This window comes from Rattus norvegicus, chromosome 18, assembly GCF_021556685.1.
Source record: "Rattus norvegicus strain SHRSP/BbbUtx chromosome 18, alternate assembly SHRSP_T2T, whole genome shotgun sequence".
Taxonomy (NCBI): domain Eukaryota; kingdom Metazoa; phylum Chordata; class Mammalia; order Rodentia; family Muridae; genus Rattus; species Rattus norvegicus.
In genome coordinates, this window is record NC_141551.1 from 42,962,120 (window position 1) to 42,978,138 (window position 16,019).

A 16,019-nucleotide genomic window follows, 5' to 3' on the forward strand; every position below is an offset into this window, starting at 1 on the left:
TAATTAGTCTGAATTTTAATCCTCACATGGAAGGGATATTTTCACACAACAGAATGTGCTGGTGCAGAGGACAATCTTACCCTCCCTCACTCCTCAGTACAGACAACTACACTCATGGGGAATCTAGAACCGTTTTTCTCTCTGAAAAAAGGGAGCATGGAGAACCTGACCTTGCTTCCTGTGCCTCTTTAGTATAGAAATGACTTGAACGATGAGCAACGTGGTTTTGCCAGAAACTAAGTTCTTGGTTAATGAATTTTCATGGAGTTTCACAGCATAGAAGGATGTAGTGTTTTATAAAGGACTAAGAGTTGAATTAAACGATCTACAGCCTCCTTTTAGCCATAGGCTTTGATAAGTCCAAACTCCTAGGCACAAGTCCTTCAACCCCAGCTAAATAAAGCATGGACAAGTGTACAATTACTATTCTAATATTGGCCAAACTCTATTTGCTTGATAGCAGTAGGGCCTTTGTTCACTGATATCAGCAATAGCGAGGTGGATAAGGAAGAAGAACTAGATACTGAAGAGATACATCGCCAGTGATCAGATATGGTCATTTGCATTTGATAATGATTTTTATTTATTTTAATATTTTAGAATATATGTAATAATTAGTCCTTTTAAAGAGATTTGGTACTGAAGGAAGAAACAACTAATATTTTATTTTTATGTTTCTAGTTTCTAATTATTATCTGTAGTAATAATAGCTCCACCAAATAATAGAGAACACTTTATTTAAAGAATGTCATTCCAAATCCAACAATTTGTCATGGATTACTCATTTGCTCTTTTAACAAGATATTTTATTGGCTTTTGTATGACTCACTTTTGTTTTAATTAGTTTTTTTTTTGGTTTGTTTAGAAATATCGGGGGTTCAACACTGCTTAGAGCCAATAATGTGACATTTTATCCAATTTAAAACAAACATAGTGAAAGATAAATCTTTAAATATTAGAGTTATATTAGGGATATAGGTCAGTCTTTCTATTTTTATTGCTTTTTTTTTTATTACTTTTTCTTAACTTGAGTATTTCTTATTTACATTTCGAGTGTTATTCCCTTTCCTGTTTTACAGGACAACATCACCCAACCCCTCCTCCCCCCTTCTTTATGGGTGTTCCCCTCCCTGTCCTCCCCCCCCATTGCTACCCTCCCCCTAACAATCACGTTCACTGGGGGTTCAGTCTTAGCCGGACCAAGGGCTTCCCCTTACACTGGTGATCTTACTAGGATATTCAATGCTACCTATGACCCTCAGAGTCCAGGGTCAGTCCATGTCTTTAGGTAGTGGCTTAGTCCCTGGAAGCTCTGGTTGCTTGGCATTGTTGTTCATATGGGGTCTCGAGCCTCTTCAAGCTTTCCAGTTCTTTCTCTGATTCCTTCAGCAGGGGTCCTGTTCTCAGTTCAGTGGTTTGCTGCTGACATTTGCTTCTGTATTTGCTGTATTCTGACTGTGTCTCTCAGGAGAGATCTACATCCGGCTCCTGTCTGCCTGCACTTCTTTGCTTCATCCATCTTGTCTAATTGGGTGGCTGTATATGTATGGGCCACATGTGGGGCAGACTCTGAATGGGTGTTCCTTCAGTCTCTGTTTTAATCTTTGCCTCTCTATTCCATGCCAAGGGTATTCTTGTTCCCCTTTTAAAGAAGGAGTGAAGCATTCACATTTTGATCATCCGTCTTGAGTTTCATTTGTTCTAGGCATCTAGGGTAATTCAAGCATTTTGGCTAATAGCCACTTATCAATGTAGCTCAGTCTTTCAAATTGATCAAAAAATGCAAACTGGTGTGGTAAGGTCTATGAACAATACTATGCGTTTATGTACCTGAAAGCAAGGTATCATTCTGGGTTCCCTTCCAATAGTAACTTCTATCATGGGCCCAACACACTCTGGAAAATAAGGTACCATCCACATTGATAATTCCTTTCTTATGTTTGGACTCCTCTGTACCATTTATATCCCTGGACATCCCAAATTCCACTGTTCCAGTTGTTATCTCACCAATGTCCAGCAACATGGTCACAGCTCATGTATGAATCAGAGAAAGAATTTATTTTTAACTAGTCAGTCCCTATATTGAAAGTTTTATTTTATGTCAGAGATTCTAGCAATGGCCTTTTGTATAATTAGTTGCCTCATCACTCAGCACTAATGGGGCAGATTTGAGACCACAGAGAGGTTGTTTATAAGAAATATTTTCTCCCTAGGTCCTTTATCAAAAAGCTATCTTTCCGGTTGGGGTTATTGTGAGGGTAATCTCTTCTCAGTTCTTTCATAGGAAAGAAAATATTAAATGTAATGAGAGAGAACCACCTTGAGTTTTAACAACATTGGCTTCTTTGAAAACGTTCCTTGTGTTATTGGAAAGGAGACAGAGAGGAGGGTGAGGTGAGGATAGAAGAATGCAAATAAAGATGTTCTCCTAATTCTTTTTTAAAAATGTACAATAAATTAATACAGTAGCATAGTGACTGGAAATTGTGTGTAACTGAGCTGAGTGAAGTCTTTGCTAGTCCCACTGAACAAGGCAGCCCTCAATTTCCCATGAGTCCCCTTGCCTGCTTTCTTTCAAATCAGATTCATCTTATTCCTAGAGGCCGCTGTTTATAATGAAGTGGAAACAACCTTCTGAAGCTGATTACTTAAATCAAGCTCAAGTTCTTTAGGTCTTTTCCGTGATTCCCCTTTGATAGTAAATATAATCAGAACTTCAAAGGGTAGCCTAGGGAAGAGAGAAAATTATCTGGGAATGTGTGCGGTGTAAACCAGGGAAGTCACCAGACATCAGTCAATTAAGGTTGAGATACAAAACAAAGGAATCAAAATCTCTTCCTCCTGTGTCTGGTTCTCAAATAAACATACACCTCTCTCTTTAAAAATCTAGACTTTGAAATGTCCTAGCTATGAAATGAGAGTTTTATTTCACAGCACTTCTGCTGCCTGCTTTGCTATTGCTAATCTTTACAGTGATGGCCTTTTCTTAACTCCCATGTGCCTCATGTCAATGGTCCCTTAAAATCCCCCTGGTCTTTCTTTTACTAGTGAGGAAGATTCCACCTTTCTTCTCAGGGAATGTCTGCTTCCCTCAAGATTACTGTCCCTGCAGATGGCTGTCCCTTGGCCTTAAGGGACTGTGTCACATTTTTGCTCTCCTTACTTTAGCTTAAAATCTCTTCATGTGCCCTGGCTCATGGGTAAGTAAATATGTACTATCTGATATTTTTTTTCTTTTCTTTTTTTTTCCTGAGCTGGGGACCGAACCCAGGGCCTTGCGCTTGCTAGGCAAGTGCTCTACCACTGAGGTAAATCCCCAACCCATATCTGATATTCTTGCACTACTCAGAACTCAACTTTCTCTATGGTCTAGCTCTTTTCATGCTGAATGGTGTAGCTCAGGACTTCGCCTGAAAGACACACTAGCGATGCCTTACCTTCTCCTTTGTGATATTGTTCTGAACATCTATAGAACTTGGAATCCCCATCTCTTGACATTTCTTTATATATGTAGCTGTGTTTGTGCCTGGCTATGGTACGAAGTGGCCCTCAGCATTACTTTTGTTTCTCTTTACTTGGGACTTACATTTGGCACTTCAGGACCCCCCAAACAGTCGATTGCTTATGTGCTTCTGCATAGACCTAGTATAGTTCATATGGAGTTTTTCTTCTACAGGCTTTGTGAATAGTAGTCACTATCATGCATTTTGCATGCCCTTTTGATCGATGTGTTTACAAGTGTGCTCATCTTCTGTCTCTAGTCTGCAACTATGGCTTTACTTTTTATAATTTGATGAGGAAATCATGTCAGAATGTCAACCAGCACACTGTTTCCTGCATTGAGAAAAGAAAAAAGAAGGAGAAAAAGAAGGAGGAGGAGCAAGAGGGGGGGGGAGGAGAAAAATGCAGTGTCAGTGGTAGCATGCAGCTTTAATCCCAGAACTTAAGATGTAGAGTCTGGCTGGTCTTTGAGTTTGAAGCCAACTTGGTCTACAGGACAAATTCCAGGACAGTTAAGGCTACACAGAGAAACCCTATCTTGAACCCCTCTGCCTCCAGCCACCAAAGCCAATCAACCTGAGTGAGAATGAAACACAACTAGCATATTTCTGCCTAATGTTGGAATAGTGTCAGAGAGCACTAACACCCATCTCAGGGCCTGTAGTTTATGCAGCAGCACAGTGTATACTTCGTTGTCATTTTTATGGGAGATGCTTTTTCCTAGCTAAAGATCCACTTGCATTTTAGGGGCATGAAAGCCCGGTTTTCTTTTCTTCACTAGTCTCAGTAATGCAATATTCCCAGGTCTACGACTCTATAGTAATAACTGAGATTCATAATATCGGTGATGTCCCAGAAATTGCACACAAGCTCTCCCAATAAGAAGTATCTTCTGACATGTGAAATAGGTGCCAGAAGTAAATGTTATTAGGACCAAATTCCATGATGGCATGAAAACAGAAAAATCAAAGTGGATTTTATTTAGTTGTATTTGGTTGTTTTCTATCTGGTGCCTTAAGTCATCTCTAAATAGAATTACTAAATGTAACATCTGCACTGAACATGTGCAGGTTTTTCTTCTCATTATGCAAACAATACAATATAGCAACTATTAACACAGCATCTCCACTAGGTATCATGATGAATCAAGGAATGATCTGAAGTAGATCTGGTGAGGTGGTTCAGCCAGCTTAATCACAAGTCTGAAGCACTGAGTTGGGTCCATAGAACCCTCACAGTTAAGGTGAGGGAATGTGCTTCACAGAGTTGTCTTTTGACCTCCATGTGAGGTCATAAGAATACATCCCCTTATCACCTTATACACATGTTGTATAATAAAATAAACTTCATGAGAGGATGTACAAATTCTAAATCAGTTTATGTAACTGAGTGGCTTGAAGATTGGGGATTTGGGAATCTATGGAGTTCCTGAAATTGTTGACCTTCAGATAGCAAGGGACAACTCCCAGCACAATGGTTTGTATTAATGAATTCATATATTCTTTTCCTTCTCTTTCACATATATTATCACTTACATAGTTGTGATATCTTAAAACTCAATATGAGTTTGTGATCTCAGTTTTAGTTTGCAAACTATAGAGACAGGTGGAATTTATCACTATTGCAAACATGTCGGAATAAAAACAATAACAACAACAAAAACAAGTTAGGAGTGACTTAGTCTTAAGATAAATCTATTCAACATCTAAAGTGATTAAGGAAAAAGAGTAGACTTTGTGTTCTGTGGCTACGTTCATGGAAACTAAAATATGTAGATTTATCTACAGCAGTTTGAAATCTGTCTGCTCCTTGCTTTTAATATCTTGCCATCTTAAGCTTTGTAACAAGTAACAATATGACAGAAATTTGTATATGTCTGAGCATGCATTCAGACATATCAAATTCAATTCATTATTCTGTGCTAAATAAATAAAATTATGGGAGAATTATTCTCCAGTTTACTTTACTGTAAAACATGAAAGCCTAGTAATGTATTAAGCATAAAAATGCATTATTATGGACTGCTATTAAATTTATCATCTAAGTGAGCCCAGCTCTCTCCTGTGACAAGTCAGACCAGCAATTCTGCTTTTGGATGTGCACTGTTGTTTGAAGGAGATGAAATGGATTTTTTTTTATGTGATGTTTTCGTCTGAGTGCTCATTTCTTTCTGTCCTGACATCGTGTAAGTCATAGTAAGAGTACTATCACAGTAAGATGCCGGAGACTAATTTGGGTTGCTAGCAGAAGTCATTTTGTATAATTCTCAAATTATCTAATATTTGAACTGAAAATACCATGTCAAGTCTCTGGATACAAATGACCTACTTTCTCTACCGTTGCCTTTGTGTTTCTAACCCTGCTAGCATGGATGACTGACTCTAAAGGAAAACCACAGATCTTCTAGGCTAGATGTGAGTGAAGAATTCTCCTGTTCTCTACCCTCATTCTTACAACAGTAGATCACACACCTGTCAGCTCGAGGGTGCCCAGCGCAGACCCTGAAACATTCATGCCAGGATAGAAGCATATAGAGGCTACTATTTCTTCCTTTAAAGTCAGGTACCACCCTGAGTGTGGCTGATCACAGAAGCCAAGGAACCCTGGTCCTGGCTGGTACTTGGACGTGACATCATTCTCATTCTTTAGCACTGTTATTCATCTGTATGCTGATGTCTGCTGATACCATTTCCTCTCTCAATCCGTCTGAAGTCACTGCCCAGTTATTGGTTTTTTTTCCTTAGCTACTGTATCTGATTATTTTCTTCCAAACATTACTAGGGTGTTTTATTTTATTTGCTTATTATGTGTCTCTTTCTGGATAAGGTGAACTTGATGAGGTCTTTGTGTTAAGGTGCAGAGACTATCTTGATGCCTGGCACACATTAGATGTTAGCTGATAACCTTGAGAGACTGAGGAGCCATGAGTACTTTCTTTGTCCACGAGTGAGATTGTTCTTCTGGTAGCTGGGTGTTTTAGGAAGAGTTTCAGATGAGTTAGCATGCCTGAAGAAAATAGTGAATGTTTTGAAAATTCTTTTTTATTATGTGTATTATATGATTCAATAGTAGGATCTTCATCTTTTGTGGTTTCAACATATAATACTGACTGAGAAATTAGCTTCAGCTGTGTCTCTGAACTCCTCAAAGCCACACGCTTAATTCTTTAGTGTTCATGATATGATTACTTCTTTTGGAGTACATTCTTTTCACCTCTCTCTAAAATATGACACATGTAAGGCCAATGTCTTACATGTTCTAGCATTGTTAAAGTGTCTGGACGAATCACAAGCCAGAGCTGTTAAGTGCATTACATGAGAATGGACCTTTAAGGGAGGGGAATGCTTGTTGATTGTGGTCTTAGTGATTGAAAATATTCAAAGATCATACAGGAAGGAACAATCAACTCAAAAATTTAAAAAGTATAATTTTGTGATTTCAGATAAAAAATTTTAACTGATTTTGTTACTTCTTATTTTCAGGAAACACTATTGACATCAAATGTTTAGGGGTAAGCAAATCACTGTATGTTATCAGGTATTTTCACAGGTTCTTTAGAACCCTTAACTAAGTGACCTCAAATGAGATTTGGCCTCTGTTATGTCTGACTTACTTCACAGTAGTACTTTGTAAAATAAGGAATAAGAGAAGCTTTGAGCTTTGAAAACTACCAAATAGTTCAAGGTGGAATCCAGGTTGCATCAAAGTAGACTTTTAAGCTCCTTTCAAGCTGGAACACTGAGTGCTAGCATTGCTAACTTATCAGAAGGTACAGAAACATAGCGGTCAAATGTTTGTGATACTTTCCACACTGAGCTGAAGGGTTAATTCAATTACAAGATGCTCTGTGTGCTCGTGCAAAAGTGAGAAATTGACTCTAAAATGTGTGCATAATTCTAAGGACAGAGAATTTGCAAAGTTGCAAAGCATTTTTGAAAAGGAGTAATTGAGAAAAAAAGTTGAAAAGTAATGTTTCTTTAATTCAATATCATAAAGTCATGGTTATCAAGGAGTTGTGCCAACATATTAATAAAGGATGACCCAGATAAATGAATTAGAATATAGAATTCAGAAAGGGACCTACATTCAGCAAGTATGTTTTTAATGAATGCAACAGACAAAAATCAAGTGTTCAAGAAAAGCCTTTTTCACAAAGGATGCTGGTCCCACTAGCCAAAAATAAGGAGTTGTAGCCCTTCATGATCACTACATAGAATAATTTGGTATGAATCATAGGCCTAAAACAAAAGGTGATAATCATATATTAGATAACATATAATTACATAAAATTATATTTAAAAGGTGAAAGTTATAAAAAATAGAGAAATATCATTTAAAATTTTGTGGGGACAATGTTTCTTTAAGCAAATAATAACAAATCTAAGAGAAAAAATGGTGTTTTGAAATCCATTAGAATATAAATGTTTTACCCATCAAAATAATGAAGTGGCAACCTACATACTTAAAGAATGTATTTGTAGAACATACTGCTCTGAAAATGATTGATGTTATGATTAAAACACGTAAACAAAACAAAAGGACAACTGACTTAAAAAAATAAACAAGATGAAATATTTGAATACATACATTACCAAGAAGTGTGGCCAGATATTTAAAATGATATAAAAAGATCAATCTTTGTTAATCTTCAGGGATATTTCAAACCATAATGAAACAATTAAAATTAAAAAGGCGGATTATTTGGACAATATAGGACAAAGAAAAGTGGAATCTCATGTGTTATTGGTGAGTGAAAATTTACAACAAAGCTCTGTCAAATGGCCGGATAGCATTTTCTTTCCTAAACTATCTCTTCTTGAGTATTTTCCCCAGAGAATGAAAGCTCATCTCCACGAAACAATTGCTCTTAGGATATTTGAGCAACTTTATTCAACACAACCTGATGTTGTTAACAGCCCAGTGGCTTATCACAGGGGTCTGGATAGGCAAGCCTGGCTTATTTATCTGAGAAGACATGGATCAGCAAATGAGAAGAGCGCATTATTGATAGAGAGGGGGAAAATGTCTGAGTTTCACACTTATTGTGATAAGAGAACGCCTAACATAAAATAGGGATGCTACATCATTTCATTTGTGTAGAGCTTTGTTAAAAACCATGCCAATATCAGTGAAGAAAGAGTTGGAGTCGTGACTGCCTCTGCTACTGACACAGAGGGCAAACGTGAGGTTGTCCAGGACTTGGACTCTAGGAGAAATTGTGAGGAAATATTTTCAGGTGACAGTAACATTCTCTTTTGAAAGAAACCATGTTTTACTTATGAGTATGCATTTCTTAAAACTAAAGAAATAATCAGCATATAATTATCAGCATGCAGTGGAAAACCTTATGTGAAACAAATGATCTTTATAAAACATATGAGTTTATATTTTCTGAAGAATAGCTTGCTATAGCACTGCATACTTCTAGCTGGGCTCCATGGAGCAGTAGGTGAGCCCCAGTGCATCTGTGTGTCCTTTGATAGTCTCACATTTTATAAAGGAGAATCCAGAATGTTTAGTTACTTAAGGGAACTCTGATTTCTCTGGCCTCTCAAACAAACGTTAAGAAACTGAGTGTATAATTCTCTTCTAGATAAATAGAATGCTTTGTGACTTAATTATAAACATGAAAGATATTTTATATTGAAATTTATTAAAATGATTTTCCCTACATGTTTTAGGATTTTTAAAAGGTGTAATTCTAATGATTTACAAACCAATACTTGATGAGTACACATTACAATATACTCCCTGATATAAATTACAATGGCTGTGCTATGAGTACATATACCTGGGAATGTGCTTCATGACTTTTGTGTTAAAAATTATTAAAGCTTCACTTAGTATTTGGTAAAGATTAATAGAAAGGAGTTCCAAGTGCTAATAGCTGTTAAAGAACATGATTCTTCCAATTGAAGAATACTAGATTTCCGACAATTCTTCATTAAGCTTACTTACATGCTGGTTTCTATCTCTAAATGACAGTTTGCTGCCTACTTACACTAGGATCAGCTCCACTTAAAATTCAAAGATAGGGCAAAATGTATGTGGCATGTTTTAGTTAAAACAAAACATACAACTAGAGGTGGGAATACTTAGTAACTAATGAAATAATTATTCTTCCTGCATTTTATGAAATAGGTACTCTTAATATTTCAAAGAAATTAAGTAAGCAAGGAAAAATGTATCTATGTCCATTACTGAAAATGGTTACAAGTTTGAAGTATCTTATTCTAGAAAAATATGTATAATCAGGTATGGTTAATGTCCAAACATGCATTGCCTTTTTGTCTGCCTGGCTTTGGGTACCCACTTCAGACAGTATCTAGATAAATTTTGATGCTGATGTTCTATGGTGAGGAGACATAGCCAGATGTATATTGCCTTCGATAAAGGGCCAAATCAGGCAGACTTCATATTCCATTTCCTATTGCATTAAAACTACGGCCATGACTTTCAGTGGAGTACCATATTTGATCTTAATAATAACATGTTCTTTAAGGTCAGTTTTAGCTATGGCTACAAAATGTTGTGAAACCAAACATGGTCTGATTGAGTTCAATTTTCATTTGACTTTCAAAAAGGAATACTTTTTAAATCATGCCAAAACGCATCATTTGTTATTCTTTCTGTCCCCAAAGTTGAGCTCTTAGGAAACTCCAGTTGCCTTTGCAGAGCTGATGCATGGGCCAGTTTTGGTTGACGGTCACCTACAGTGGAATAGTTGAGTAAAATTCAGGCACAGAATTCTGTTGAGAGGGAAAGGCGAGTCCTTAGGCAGTGTGAATTCACAATGGGCCCCGAGTTTTCAAAAGTGTTAATACTCCTGGTGCCTTGCCTTTTAAGATGCTTTTAAAAATTGAATTATTCAACTTTAAACATTAGAATTGTTTGCTTATAATAGCAAATAATGCTATTATCTTTTCTAACCTTCCATGTGAGATCACATGACTTATTTCTTTATGACTCACTGCTCCCTTTCCCAGAATTGAAGGACATCTATGGTCCTTGTCATAGTTTCAGTGCACAGAAATGTGTTAAAAAGCAGTATGGAAAATATGGCCCAAGTAGACATAGGAAACCATTTGTACACAGTATATGCAGAGATAAATGATATCAGCCCGCAGGTACCCCTCCTGCTTCTCATGTCAATGGGAGTTCTGATCCAGACTCAGCAGCACATAGACTGAGGGCTGTGAAATTTGTCAACATCATTCCTCATGGGAAAACTGCACTGTTTGTCTATTAAATAAGTATGGGTCTATCATAGGAACAGCTTGGGCTGGCAACCGGAACTCCTTGGAAATAAGTAGTCATCAGAAGGGGATAGTTTATTTTTGACTGCAGTTATTTTGTATTTTTAGTAGGGTCACAGTACATTTTCAAAGTTCTCCGAATAAGACAGCTGAGATTCTTATGGAGTTTTTGTTGTTTTTAAATACCTCTTTTTATTTTAGATTAATGGACAGTTTTATAGTCTACACAGGGCAGTTCGAAGGGATCTCTGGTATGTGTGTGTTTGGCAGCTGTGTTATGGAGAAAAAAGTGAGCATTGCTTGATTAAACTGGACTGCTGTCATGAAACTTATGAATCAGCTGTAATCCAGTTATCACTACAAAATTAGTCATGTTCATTGGCTGTTTCCTCTAACCTATCTTACTGGAGATATTTTAATGCAATTGACTTTTATGTTTTTCTAGCTATAGAAAAATGCTACCCAGATTCCACCTAGAAAAAAAGTCTAACTGTGCCCTACCCCTTCATTCTTGCTTATTCTCATCCTTCTAAATGTGTCATGGAATGGAATGGGGAGATGGCCTAGCTACTGCTTGTGGTCCACACCTATCTGGGGAATCACTTTGTTCTTACTGACATGGTATTATTGTTAGTGTTTATATCTTAAACCACTAGAGATTTACGGTCAAGACAAAAACTAGTTTAGATGATTTAAATGGCAGAAAAACTTGCAGTTACTGTCCTAATAAGGCAAAAGAGATTGAAAGTGACTTTGGTAAAAACGAGCCTTAGACTTCATCGAGGTTGTTGATTCGTTAGAGGAGCGAGAAAGACAGAGGGGAGTAAAGGACAGCACTTGGGTTTCTCTACTGGATGCCCTTCTAGGTCTCAGGACTGGGGAGCCAGGTGGCTTGAAGGGTAGTTAAGAAACAGAGTTCTTGTGTGTCCGACGTTTTAGGATCATGTAAAACATACATACTTTCTTCAAGAGTGGAGTTTGATTTTCAAAAGAGATTTGTTTGAAAGACATTACTAAAAATACAAAACAGGTTAGGTCATTGAATTTCATTTCTCTCTCTCTCTCTCTCTCTCTCTATATATATATATATATATATATATATATATATATATATACATACATACATATATATATGCTCACATAAAAACATATACACTATACATATAAATATATTTCATATCTACACATATATGTATATGTGAAAAATATGAATGTATAGTTTATTCTTTCCTTTGTTTATCAACAGACATATATACTGAGGGATGTGGAGAGTAAAGGATAGGGAGGGTGAGGTGTGAACAGGAACTAGGTTCCTCCCAGATTATGAGAGGAGAGCCATAGTCCAGTTGTTGAGACATCAGCTCTCTAATCTCTGTTCTGCCAAATATTTACTGCACAGCTTTGAATAATTTGAGATTTCAGGGTTTGTTTTATCTTTAAATCCATGCTGTGCTGTTACTCTCTAAATTCTTCTGGCTGTATTTTCTGATTACAGAAGGGAGGAAAGTGCAGGCTAAATGGGAAAGGCTAATCAAATAGGATACAGGCCAAGAACCCCTGAGCTCAACCCCCATCACGTGGTTCTCATCCCTTCAATGGAAGAACCAAAATATAAGAGTGAAATCATAATTTTGAATCACAAATGGGTTAAGCATGGCAGGCGCCTGGAGTTGGAGTGATTGGGATGATGGTACTGGAGACAGAAGTTGAGAGCAGGGCAGGCAGTAATTGCCTGATTTATTATTTTGCTTACATAAAGTAACTCGAGAGTCCTTGCAGTGATTCAGTCCCTTGAGGTGACATAGGTAACCTTGTAGATGGAAAGAAAATACCTTATAATATTCATCCTTTATTTTCTATTCTTTACAATACAACCCTGTTCCAAGTCACCTTTTCTTCATGTGATTTGCAAGAGCATAATTCTGCTTTAGTGAAGATTAGAAAAAAAAGATATTCTTACTTTTGGGCTGTGAGGAGAAAGAATAGCTAGCACAAAATAGCTTAAATGAGCTAGAAGTGTCCTGAGATTTTTGAATCCATTGTGGAACGTGGTTAGCACACCAGCTGTGGCCTGTCTTCCTTCTCTAATAGGGCATACTACTCGCAGGGCACTCCCACTCCTACACTGCCCCACCCACCCCCACTCCCTGGGCAGAATTTAGTTTCAGACAGCTAGCTCAAACAGAAGTTGACCTATGTAGTGTTTATAGTAGTCATCACATGCTTGCTAAAATGTCTGGATTCTATTAATAAAAGTAAAAAGAAGATAAAGATAGTAAAGACAACTGGCAGTTTCTGTCATGAATCAAATCCCAGTCCTCCAAAATATTCAGGGAGGGCTAAGTGCTTTAAAACTTTACTGCAGCCACTGTGTACGTATATCTTACCAATTAAGCATAATTCTAATTCTTAGTTTGGGTTTTTTAAAATATCATTTTTTCTAAGGATATAATTTTTAAGTCAAAATGAGCAATTAATTTAAAGAAAACAACTAAAGGAAGACCTAGTCTTTATAAGCAGAAACGCCTTTTGCCATTTGTTAAAATATTTAAAAATAATTGGTTCCCAGCATTCATTGATGTATGCCTAAGAGTTTTACATGGCTAATTCTGTGTTTAACTTTTTTTTTTTTTTTTTTTTTTTTTTTTTTTTTTCGGAGCTGGGGACCGAACCCAGGGCCTTGCGCTTCCTAGGTAAGCGCTCTACCACTGAGCTAAATCCCCAGCCCCCTGTGTTTAACTTTTAATGTTCATGTTTTGTAAATCCTAATTCTTCCCACTGAGAGGGTTGCCTTGCAGTCTGGTTATCAGCATCAAGCTCTCTTTTCCTAAACAAAATTTTAGGAACAAAATATTAATCGCTTCTAAGTTAAGGTGTTTATTAATTTCCTAGACAATAGCCACACTTCCTGCAGTGACAGAAAGAGACAATGGCTCTCCCACACACTAGCTGTGCCCACTCTTGCTTAATTGTCTGGTGACTCATGCCCATAAATACATATGAAAGGGTTATGAAAAAAATGACTATTATAGTTGTCCGGCTGTTGTTAATGTAACACCAAATGCCTTAACTGTAAGCATTAAAGATGTTTTATCTGCCCATGTTGCTGAATTGCCTTTGATATACATTTTTTGATATTAAAATTCGTTTTCTATGAAATCACATTGCTTTCAGGGGTTTTGCCTAAGAGGTTTTGACATGGATTGTTCTGTGTCTAATTGTGTTCCTCTGAGTTTTGGTGAGAGGCTTCTGCAGCACAGCATTTCATGCATTCCCTGCACTTTTATGGCCTATGATGCAGTGCTGACTATGAAGCTGTATAGAAGAAACTTATCTTGGTTTTCTATGTTACTCCCTTGATACTGGAATATTGGATACTTGAAATTGGAATCCTGGATACTTGAAACCTTAACTTGCAAGTCAAGGAAGTTAAAGAAAGAACTAATAAAACGAAGAAGATACATATGACAAGGTCCCAGCAAGAGTCTCTAGATTTCAGGCACGGTGAGCACCATTTTTCTAGCAATTGTCTTGTTATTGGCTCTTGTGTCCTGCTAGTTTATTGGGAAAGTTGATAACACATCAAGATGGCCAAACTCCCTTCTCCTTGAACTAACACAGAGACCTCATTCTGAAAGATGATCTTCCTTTGATTGCCATCTTCTACCTAGGATTTTCCCAGCAGGCTGTGGCTCTAATCCTAAATATGTGTGCTGCCTTGTTCAGCCTTGGCTTGTATTATAGCTATTGTAATGGTATAAGTTTCTTTATGCCATAAAAATTCTAAATCCACGTCAGAAAGATAGAATGTGTAGCCTAAGAAAAGTGAATTTGTTCCCCAATCTATTGAAAGATACGCGCAGGGGTAATTCATAGCACTCCTAAAGTGTTGATAGAAAAAGTGATAGCAACCGTTGCTATATTCTCTTGGAACCTGATTTCAAATGGACTCACCTGATTCCAGCTAATTGCATGGGAACAAAGAGAGAGCAAGGCAGCGAGGAGAAAAAATTCTTATCAGTTGTGGTAACCACTTTAAGCAAGGAAATGCAATTTCCTGATTGACAGGAAAGAGCCGGTGTAAATCTAGGTGGTGTATTATTATATATCTCTGCCAAAGAAATGTGGTTTAGCAATCTAGCTGCTGATAACCTGATCATGGCTCCAGCAGTGTCACTGACTCAGAAGGCTCTCTTTGTTCGCAAGTCAAGAAGCTTTGAGAAAGTTAAACTTGCTTCAACTAGTATATGTTTTCTGGTTGAAAATATTTGAGATAGTAGCCATTTTTTTTCCTGGATGCTATCTTAACAGAAGGGAATGTGCTGGGTGGGAGAAAAATGATAAACCCTATTCACCACTGAGTTAAGGGAAAACACTGATCTAGGTTCCGAAAGAAGGATTTCAGAATAGATGCATTTATCACCGAGGAGGCTGCAATGTGTGATGGGAGATCTCAGTTTTGTCACTGCAGGTGTTGGTGCCTGGTTGCTTTTCTCTCCTGTGTTACAGTTGAAAATACACCTCTCTAAATGTCCTTTTCTGTTTGTTTCAGTTGCTTTGACCAGTCTCTGAAGTGTATTGTGAAGATTAAATGGAACACTTCCAGTGAGATCCTTCACGGTAGGCCTTAGAAAATGCTGCCTAGTTACCAAGCACACTTCCCAAATCATGGCATGTGTGTGGTTGTGGCAGTTGGACTTTTATATCTGGCATAATCAGTTATACAACAAACATAATTGGCCATTTGAAATGCAAAGATGCTTGCTTCTAGGGAGAATGTAGAGATTTTTATTTTGAAAGAATTGAGGGAGTGCAATTGCCAGCCCTGATGTATCCAGATTATTTTCTGAAGAAGTCATATGAATGTCATTGCTGTACACAAAACATGCTGGACATCAAAATATCTCCACCCATTCAGTTGGGGATAAGGATGCTGAAAAACCACTGGGCCTTCTTAGACTATCTGTAATATATATATATATATATATATATATATATATATATATATATATATATATTCATTTCAATAGTGTTTGGCTTTGTTCTAAAATATTATTATATACATTTATATATACACACATACATGTGCGCGCGCACACACACACACATATATATATGCATTTGCACTTGATTATTTATTATCATGATGTATATATTGATATTTCTGTGTTTCTAAAAATGACTTTAAACATTTCCTAAATTCAACTCCACTACCTTCTCTCACTGTATTTTAGCATGCTAGTAGATAAGCACTGTTCTTTA